The 10,000-nt window shown below is 40.5% G+C and overlaps 1 protein-coding gene across 9 annotated transcripts in view; it reads right to left on the bottom strand.

Annotated features, from left to right (window-relative positions):
- The window catches only part of LOC135222961 (homeotic protein ultrabithorax-like), a 1,489,261-nt gene that overhangs the window by 325,687 nt on the left and 1,153,574 nt on the right, over positions 1-10,000 (bottom strand). Inside the window, exon 1 of one of the 9 annotated variants that reach the window (XM_064261441.1) lies at positions 3,278-3,412. The exons of 7 other annotated variants lie outside the window; for them this stretch is intronic. The gene's annotated coding sequence lies outside the window, so the exon portion shown is untranslated. Of the gene's footprint in view, positions 1-3,277; positions 3,413-10,000 lie in introns of those variants that run through there. One more of the 9 variants, XM_064261432.1, reaches the window with a different exon arrangement.

Genomic DNA, 10,000 nt, shown 5'->3' with positions numbered 1-10,000 from the left:
CCATCATGGAGGATCAGCAGGCGGAGGGAGCATCTAAAAATCATGATTTTCCTAAGGAGAAGAACCGAGAGACGAGAGCGAGTCAGCCATCACATCAGCTGTATAAGCAGCAGCATCAGCAGCAGTAGTAGTAAACATGAGAAGAGAGAGTAAACAGCAATGGCGGAACCTCATGTCTCGCGCCATCGTATCGTAGCAGCAGCAGCAGCGTCGTCTTGTTCCTTACAAAATCCGGTGACAGGATTTCGGGAGAAAGCCGCTTGCAAATCCCTCGGTAATCCCCGTAGAAGAACCCGGATCTACCTAAGTGTTTTTATCTATTTATTTACTTATTTATTTTCGTAGCTGAAATTTATCACCAGACAGCAAAATATTGGTCAAACGATCAGACAAGACAGCAACGATCGTTTCCGACCGGACCTGATCCCGACATCAAATGCGGCGCTGTTTGTATACGTGAATTCCGTAGGCACGGAAACAAGATCGTATATTCCCAACCCCTACGCCTCCCCCCTCCCCCACCCACCCCCATTGCACAGGTGTACGTAGATTGTAGTAACAAACTACTTCCTCGTCAGGAAGTTCAATCCTGAAGGAAGTTTATAACCTTACGAAGTCTTCACGACCACACCGGGGGACAACTATAAGACCTATAACATCAATATCCCACAACGACCCCCCGTCATAGAATTCCGGTCGCTTTGTGTCGCTCTGTCGTCACGAAAGCGACCCAACACCCGAAATTGCATCATTGGCCAATCCTTCCAGCGAAGGAACAACTTCCAAAATAAAACGAATAAATTAAGCAGGAGACTTAGAACGAGAAACTTTGTTTCGCTAAGCGATGCGCTACCATATACGTATATACGGGCCGCCCCATTCCCTATATCCAGTGGTGGCGTATCCTCTCTCTCTCTCTCTCTCCTCTCTCTCTCTCTCTCTCTCTCTCTCTCTCTCTCTCTCTCTCTCTCTCTCTCTTTTCCCCTCCTGTTCCATTACTTCCCCCCCTCTCGGAACGAGGTCCTCCAGAAGCAATAACCCCTCCGAAATGGACCTCAGGGATTTTGGAAAACCCTTCTTTCCTTCCCCTCCCTCGGAGCCCCGACTTCGAACGGAATCCGTAAACAGAGTCTTGCATCGCAACACCACCCAATTCCTCAATTACATTATTACATGGAGCAATTAGCGATATTCGTCAACGACTGAAGTAATTCAAAATTATCTTCAAGAGATGTTTATAGAAAATCTGACGGGTCTTAGAGTAGCCTACTTCAAAAATACAATCAGTAACTAATAACGCTGGCCATTTCTATACAAGTAACAGTCCTAAATCCGCTACCAATTACTTACAGATTAGCGATATTCGTCAACGACTGAAGTAATTCAAAGTTATCTTCAAGAGATGTTTATAGAAAATATGACGGGTCTTACAGTAGCTTACTTGAGAAATACAGTAACGAATACCGCTGGACATTTCTCTATACAAGTAACAGTCCTAAATCCGCTACCAATTATTACATCGAGCAATTAGCGATATTCGTCAATGACTAAAGTAATTCAAAATTATCTTCAGAGATATTTATAGAAAATATGATGGGTCTTACAGTAGCTTACTTGAGAAATACAGTAACGAATACCGCTGGACATTTCTCTACAAGTAACACTCCTAAATCCCTAAATCCGCTACCAATTACTTACAGATCTCTTAAGATATATTTTGACTGTACTATGTGTACGTGTTATGAACTTCTCACTAACAAGATAATATTGACATGGCGAAGACGAGGAGGAGGAGGAGGAGGAGAAGTATTTACTGATAGGAAATTTGGTATCGGATTCTCTCTCTCTCTCTCTCTCTCTCTCTCTCTCTCTGTATATATATATATATATATATATATATATATATATATATATATATATATATATATTACATGAAAAAACATAGAACCCTAAAGATTTAAAACATAGAAGGCTTCGGTGTCTAGTTATTATAATATTAATTGAGTTTACGCATGCGAAGCAAAGAATTGATAATTTTTAATCAAATAAGGGGCCAAACTAAGTATATAAAGGTATTGTCGGTTTGAACGCCATTAAATGAACAGCTTTGAAATATCCTAATGGCAGATAGATTCAACATAACTCAGGCAACAGAATAGAGTAGTCCGACTTTTTTTTAACGACCTCTGGATTTTCTATATTCTATATTTTTTACCTCAAGGCGAAAGATATTATAATGAAAATATAAAAATAACCTAGAACCGCTGCGTACTCCTGTAGTATTTACTTATTGATTTGGAATATTTTGTGCTTAGCAAACCGTAGAGATTTTCCTTTGAATACTTTATAACTTTAGGCTTTAAATAGAAGTAATAATATTTTATAAATAATTTCATGAACTGGCAAAGGAGAAAAGGAGAGGTGTTCGCCATTGGACGCCGGTCTTTCCTCTTAACATTCTCCAAGAGATGCGGTGGAAAGACCACAATGACGTTAATATATGCGGTACATAGGCCGTAAAAAGAAAAGGGGCATAGAAAGAGAGAGAGAGAGAGAGAGAGAGAGAGAGAGAGAGAGAGAGAGGCAAGCAAGGGGAAAGAAAAGGAAAGAAGGGAGTGTGAGAACATCGTAGAGAGAGATAAAGGAACATGCGTCTATAATGGGCGAGAAACTATTTATATATTTTTTTATTTCCTTTTTTTTTTACTCCTGATTCTCGTACTTTCTTCCTTTCCGATAACTAAAACACACATAAAAACACACACACACACACACAATGTCGATGACTGCTAGCCTGACACACCATCGTCGCATCTGTCGGCGCCAACCGAAGATAGATGCAGCACAGCATCCTCTCTCTCTCTCTCTCTCTCTCTCTCTCTCTCTCTCTCTCTCTCTCTGTCCAGAGGTCATTAACGTGGCAGGAACTAATGAGGTATACATGATATGTAACACCCAGAAAGCTGCTGCCATACGCCAGCCGTCCACTGTACCCCATGAAATTTCTCTCCCTCCCTCCTTCCCTCCCTTTCTCTCTCGCTCTCTCTGTCTCTCATTCAACCACTCGTCCTCGATGCATTGACAGGGAGGGATGCCCGTCATCCGCCGTCATTCGCACTGTCATACCCATCCGAAATAAATGAGTGGGTCGTTGTAAGAGAGGGGGCGCGGGGGGAGGCGGGCATTTTAATTCCACCGCGAAAGGCATTCCTGTAACCGCAGAAGGTTAATCAACACAGCTGGCTCTTGTTTAAAACACTGGTGGGGCGTCTCTTACCTTGGTTGAAATGTGCCCCCGACGGAGGAAGAGTCTCTCACTACGGTCACAGCACACGAGGCTGATGATGATGAGGAGGAGGAGGAGACGAACGACACAAGTGCCAAAGGAGGAAGGAGGAGGATGAGGAGGCCGCCGCCGCCGCCGCCGCGTGGCACCACTCTTGGCGACAGAGCGAAGTTCCTGCGACTTATGTCCGTGTTGTTGGTGCTGGAGCCGCTGTTGCTGCTTCTGCTTCTACTGCTGCTGCTGCCGCTTCTGCTGCTGCCGACTTCCCTCGGCGCCGCGTCTGTCGTGACGAAGACGTGAAGAAGAAGTGCGAGGAGGAAGAAGGAGTAGAAGAAGAAGAGGAGCCTCTTAAGAAGATAAACACGAGCTGCTGCTGCTGCTGCTGCTGCTGGCGCCGCTAGTACCACTAAACTAGTGCTGGTGGTGTGGTCGTCCTGGTCGTCTGTGCGTCTTCTCCTGTGCCATCCCCCATCAGCGACACTCCAAGTGCAGTGCCACACACATTGCCTTGACGTGTTGCTAGCAATGACCAAGTTGCGGGCCCTGTTAAACGTTTATTGTGTTGGCTCGTGTCTGGCCGGGCGGGTGGTGAGCCAGGTAGGGTCACGTGACGTAGCGGCAGCCAATCACCGCCCGACTTCGCCGAGCTCGGCGCCTCAGAGCAGCCCAAGACCTGCAACGTGCACTACACCGGACCGCCCACGCCGACGACGACCTGCCGAAGTGTGTGTGTGTGTGTGTGTGTGTGCACCGTGCGTGCACCAACGCTTGTCCTAAACAGCCACTGGAGTGCACACAGACACGCACAAACAAACACCTTATTTTTTTTTTTCTTATCTCATTCACAATCGTCGTCAACAAGAATTCGGTTCGTAAGAAACGGCCGCGCGAAGGAGTTTGCGCGCTCTCATCCGTCCCACTTTGACGATCTCCGGCTACCAGGTGCCCTCTGTGTGTGTCTCTCTCTCTATTGGGGGGGTTGGGGGAGGGAAGGGAGGGCTCTCGGCCACCTGTTAGTTACCGTCAGCACATCAAAGAATACCATAATACCATTAATTATTTTGCAGTTCGCGATTTCCTCTGCGAGGGGCGGCGGCCGAATGGGTTTTAACAGATATCGTATTGGTGGTCGTTTGATGCGGCTGTTTTCCCTATACACCGTGCGTGTGTGTGTGTGTATGTGTGTGTGTATGTGTCCCCGCCCAGTTATATTCCACTCCAGAGAGAGACACGACCAACGCCACTACAGTACAAAACCAGTAGGTTCTTCGGTCACCATCGCTCAGGATAACTCCGCAGCCAGGCAGCCATCTCTACCCCTCCGTCACTCTTCGTAGGCCACCCCTACCCCAACCCACCTCCCCACTCCCCCGCCCCGAGCCCCCTACGAAATCCCACATCCCAATGCTGACCCTACCACACACACAGGCCCTTCCCTCCCTCCTATACTTCTCCCCCACTCCGTTTAACTACCAACCCCTCTCCCTCCTCTCCTTTCGTGTCCTCCCCTCCCATCCCCTCCCCTCATCCCCCCTGCCCCTAAGAGTTTGTAAATATTAACCTTCGGCCATTTTTCTCTCCATTCTGTCCCTTAGATGTCACGGCGGCTATGACTCCAGATTGACTATCCATCATTTTTATGGATCGAAAATTTGTACCTTTGTAGGGAAGGAAGGAGGGATTACGGTTTGTTCCTTAAGCTTCTGATTCCAGATCCCGTGACGTTAAAATACCGCCCACTTTTAAGAAAAACACCCACATGCGAGTGACAACATCCGCCTTCTCTGAGAGAGAGAGAGAGAGAGAGAGAGAGAGAGACTAAAATGCTCACACTCATACGAGTATCAACATCTGAGAGAGAGAGAGAGGGGGGGGGGACTAAAAACACTTACACTAATACGAATAACATCCTCTTCAGAGTCAGAGGAGAGAGAGAGAGAGAGAGAGAGAGAGAGAGAGAGAGAGAGAGAGACTAAAAATCCTCACACTCATACGAGTATCAACTTCTTCTGAGAGAGAGAGAGAGAGAGAGAGAGAGAGAGAGAGAGAGAGAGAGAGAGGATAAATCCTCAATGCCTTCAGAGGAGAAACGTCAGTTCATTTACTTATTTCTTCTTCCTTTGGGCCGAGAAGTTTTGTTAATAATTTTCATCGTGCCCTAAGTCCTTTCCTTAATGACCCAATTACCATTAAAAACGAGCTTACGAGTATTTTCTTCTTAAAGACCATCGTAATGCCCAGGGTATACAGGCAGGTTTTATGTTTAAGAGACTCTAGACCCCATGAATGCTCATTAGCCATTAGAAGAGAGAGAGAGAGAGAGAGAGAGAGAGAGTGAGTTTATCTTAATCAAAAGCTGTTACTTGTCCCATCAAGTGGTCGCATTGCATTCATTAGAATAGTTATTCAATGTTGATTTCTCATAAGTTCATTTAATTTTCCCATAATAATTCGATTTCCTTGAAGTTCTTTTAATATTCCCATAATATTTCATTTTTCTTTTTATTTTATAAAGACATGTCAAACATTTGTCTGTAAAATACAGTCTCTACGGTGAGGAACTTCTGATCATTATTCAGTGTTAATTACAAATAAGTTTTTTAATTTCCGCATAATATTTAATTTTATTTTTCTAAATTTTATAAAGACAGGCCAAACAGTTGCAAATAAACCACAGCCTCTACTGTGAGGAACTTTTGGTATGGACGCCTTAGTGTTTTATAAAATAACCCTTATCCACCGTATTCATTGGAATATGATTTTCCCATAATATTCTATTAAAGTTTTCTTAATTTGACAAGAAAGGTCAAACACTTGCAAATAAACCACAGCCTCTACTGTGAAGAACTTTCCTCAACTGTGAGAACTTTTGATATGGACGCTTTAGTGTCTTCTAAAATAACCCTTATCCATACTCATTATAATATTATTTTCCCATTATATTTCATTTCATTTTCCATAATTTGACAAGATAGGTCAACAGTTGCAAATAAACCACAGCCTCTACTGTGATACGGACGAGGCAGTGCATTATAAAATGAATCCTGACCTGTGTTCCTAAATTGTGTTCTTCATCACCCAAACGGATTTTGCCTCCTACGCAAAAAAGACACCACCACCATCACATTACAGGCACATAATCATTAATACCTAAGTAATGAAGTTTCAACGGAGTGCATGAGTCACCTTCATAGGAGTCTGGGCTCATAAATCTTGTGCAGAACAAATTGAAAGTATTGAATTCGCAGACAGATAAACCATGACAACAGTCTGTGTGTGTGTGTGTGTGTGTACGTACTACAAGTTCTGATAGTAAAATAACTCCACCCCCATCCCTACCCCCTAACTGCCCCCCACCCCAACCCCTCCCTCCACACGTGAGACTAACTGACGTAGATGCTTATTGGTGTTAGCAGTATATAACAATGAACAAGGCGTAACTAATGTCACTAAGAGTCCCCAGCATTGTTGGAACTCGCCAGGGGTGGTCAGCCCTCCTCGGGTCAGGGGCCTAGGTGGTGGGTTTGGGGGGGGGGGGGAGGGGGAGAGGGAATGAGGTCTCTTTAAAACAAAAGAAAATTAAATAAGAAGCGAAGAGGTGGAGGATATCCGTGTGACTAATGATGACGAGCAGGAGAAAAAATTAATTGAAAGCTAACTTAGCACCTAGACAAAAGTTGCTGTAAATATATATATATTATATATATATATATATATATATATATTATATATATATATATATATATATATATATATATATATATATATATATATATATATATATATAATATATATATATCCTTTACACCAGGAACATCTTCCAGATTTAACAGTTCCTCGTATTTTCCTCGCAGTGACAAAGGCAATTAGCTGGAAAAAGCAAAATTTTCTTGGACGGCGTTCAAAGTAGCTTGCGACAGGTGTGGGGGGAGGACAAACCAAACCTGGCGACAAATTAACAGGTAAATGAGCTGCGATTAGCTGTCGAATTCCTTCTGTAGAAATTGGCAAAAAAAAATAAATAAATAAATAAAAATAAATATAGTGTTTTAACGGATGTTCTTGAGAAAGTTTGTTCATGATTATATCAAATGCACTTTAAATAATGACGATTTCCTGGATAGGTAATACATATGTATCATTATTATTAATAGGGCTTAGTTTTTCCAGACCTCTGAGTCTCAAGTAGACTCTTCTCGGCTGGTTCTCAGGGATTAATCCTGAGAAAAAAAAAATACATATAAGAAGCCGTAAAACACTGAGAATCATATATATATATATATATATATATATATATATATATATATATATATATATATATATATATATATATACATATATATAGATATATATATATATATATATATATATATATATATATAGATATATAGAGAGAGGAGAGAGAGAGAGAGAGAGAGAGAGAGAGAGAGAGAGAGAATAGGTATTTTTTTTTAGTAAACTTCATTGCACGCTCATACAGAAACATTTCTCAGTAAACCTCTAAGTTTTAACAGTTCATTTGTTGTCGTAATCTGACACCCTTCGCTGCATAATCCGAAAAGCGATCCAAACGGCGTAGATCCTGTAATTGGGGTTAACTGTAAGCAGACGTGTTTGTACAGGCAAATTTATCGTACCCATAATAATCACATAATCTGACGTACGTCCAATGTTTTAGTAGATGTTTATACGAATAGTATGCAAACCAGGTTAAAATCTAAAATAAAATTATCACCCGTAGGGAAATAGTACTGACAGTGCACCTCATGTGATGCACTGTAGGCACTGCTTAAGGTTCTTTGCAGCGTCATTTCAGACCCTAGCTGCAACCACTTTCATTCCTTTTACTGTGCCTCTCTTCTTGTTCTCTTTCTTCCATCTTACTTTCCAACCTCTTCTAACAATTGATTCTTCCGTTTCTATGCTGGATGACCTCATAGGTCCCTGAGCTTGGCCACTGGGGCCAGTTCTATAGCTTATTCCATACGATTAATTCCTTACAACGTTACATGCACGTCCAGATAAGTAAAATATCACATCAATGACATAATCAAACGAAAGAAAATCTCTCACCTTCCCATCCAGGTAGACCACCATTAGCGGCACAAGAACAGAAGACCCTCCTACCCCCTGAAGAACATTTCCAAATAATTAAGGGTTTCCTAAGTTTTATACAATCGCGCTTTTTGCTCTCACTCAACTTCTCTCCGAGGGGAAAATAAATGCGGTCTGTGACGTGTGTGTGTGTGTGTGTGTGTGTGTGTGTGGTGTGTACTAAGGAACTTGAGCGACTAGGGTAGTGATTTCACAGCTTATGTCACATATACATACATCTGCTATGGTGTGTGTGGGTGTGTGTATATGTGAGTGTGGGTGTGTGTATATGTGTGTATGTATATGAATATGTATATATAATATATATATATATATATATATATATATATATATATATAGATATATATATATAGATATTATATATATATATATACATATATATAAAATAAAATATATATATAATATATACATACACATATATTACTTTCATAACAGCATCAAGACGTATTCTTACCCCCAAACAATGAGAGATTAATTATTTATTATTCTAAGCAGAAAAAAAACAGAAAAAAAAAACATCTACAGAGAACAAAAGAAAGTAAATTGAAAAAAAAAACAGACAAAAAAGCCAGTCCCTATGATGAATACGTAAAAATGACATATAATGGGAAAATGAGAATAGAAAATCTCCCTCTGAACTACGATTCATGTTTGTGGGTTTTTATGCGGCTAAAATTTATGATGTAAAGGGATTAATAAATTACGAATTAGGACGATTCGTGCTAGATGCTTCTCTCTCTCTCTCTCTCTCTCTCTCTCTCTCTCTCTCTCTCTCTCTCTCTCTCTCTCAGGGGTTTACTGGGAGCTGGTGGCATCTATGGACAATCGGAGACTACTAGAGTTATGAAAATGTCATATAATGGATAAACAGTATTTTATTTATTTACAGGTATAGAAAACCCGAATTTATGCAAAACTTATTATTATTATTATTATTATTATTATTATTATTATTATTCAGTAGATGAAACCTATTCATATGGGACAAGCCCACGGGGGACCACTGACTTGAAATTCAAGCTTCCAAAGAATATTATGGTGTTCATTAAGAAGTAAGAAGAAGTGAAGGGAAATGTTGAAAAATGAAATCCCACTTATTAAAAAGAAAAGTAAATAAATGAATAAATAGGTAAATAGATAATAATGTACTAAAATTCAAGAAAGATAGTAATAGGGTAGTATGAGGCATTTAAAATTCTTGTGACTTCCTCTCTTATGACATATTTGCTATTAGTTGTAAAACAAACAAAAACTGTCTACAGGAGCAATTAGATGAACTTAAAACGTTCATTAATCACAAATGTCATTGTAAATTCACATATACATGTACAATTACAAGCAAAACGACATATGTACGTACATACATGCATACACATAAAATCTTTTATATAAAATCAAAATCCAAGTTGATTTAATTACATGCAAAATGAGCTTATACATATACAGACATACATACATACACAGAAACATTCTTTATACCAAAACCAATTCAAGTCAATTACATGCAAAATGAGCGTGTATATATATATATATATATATATATATCATATATTATATATATTATATATATATATACCACACACATATATAATGCTGTAC

Source organism: Macrobrachium nipponense, chromosome 8 (genome assembly GCF_015104395.2).
Source record: "Macrobrachium nipponense isolate FS-2020 chromosome 8, ASM1510439v2, whole genome shotgun sequence".
NCBI lineage: Eukaryota > Metazoa > Arthropoda > Malacostraca > Decapoda > Palaemonidae > Macrobrachium > Macrobrachium nipponense.
The sequence above is the reverse complement of the archived record's forward strand: the minus strand, read 5'-3'. Positions and strand labels throughout refer to the sequence as shown.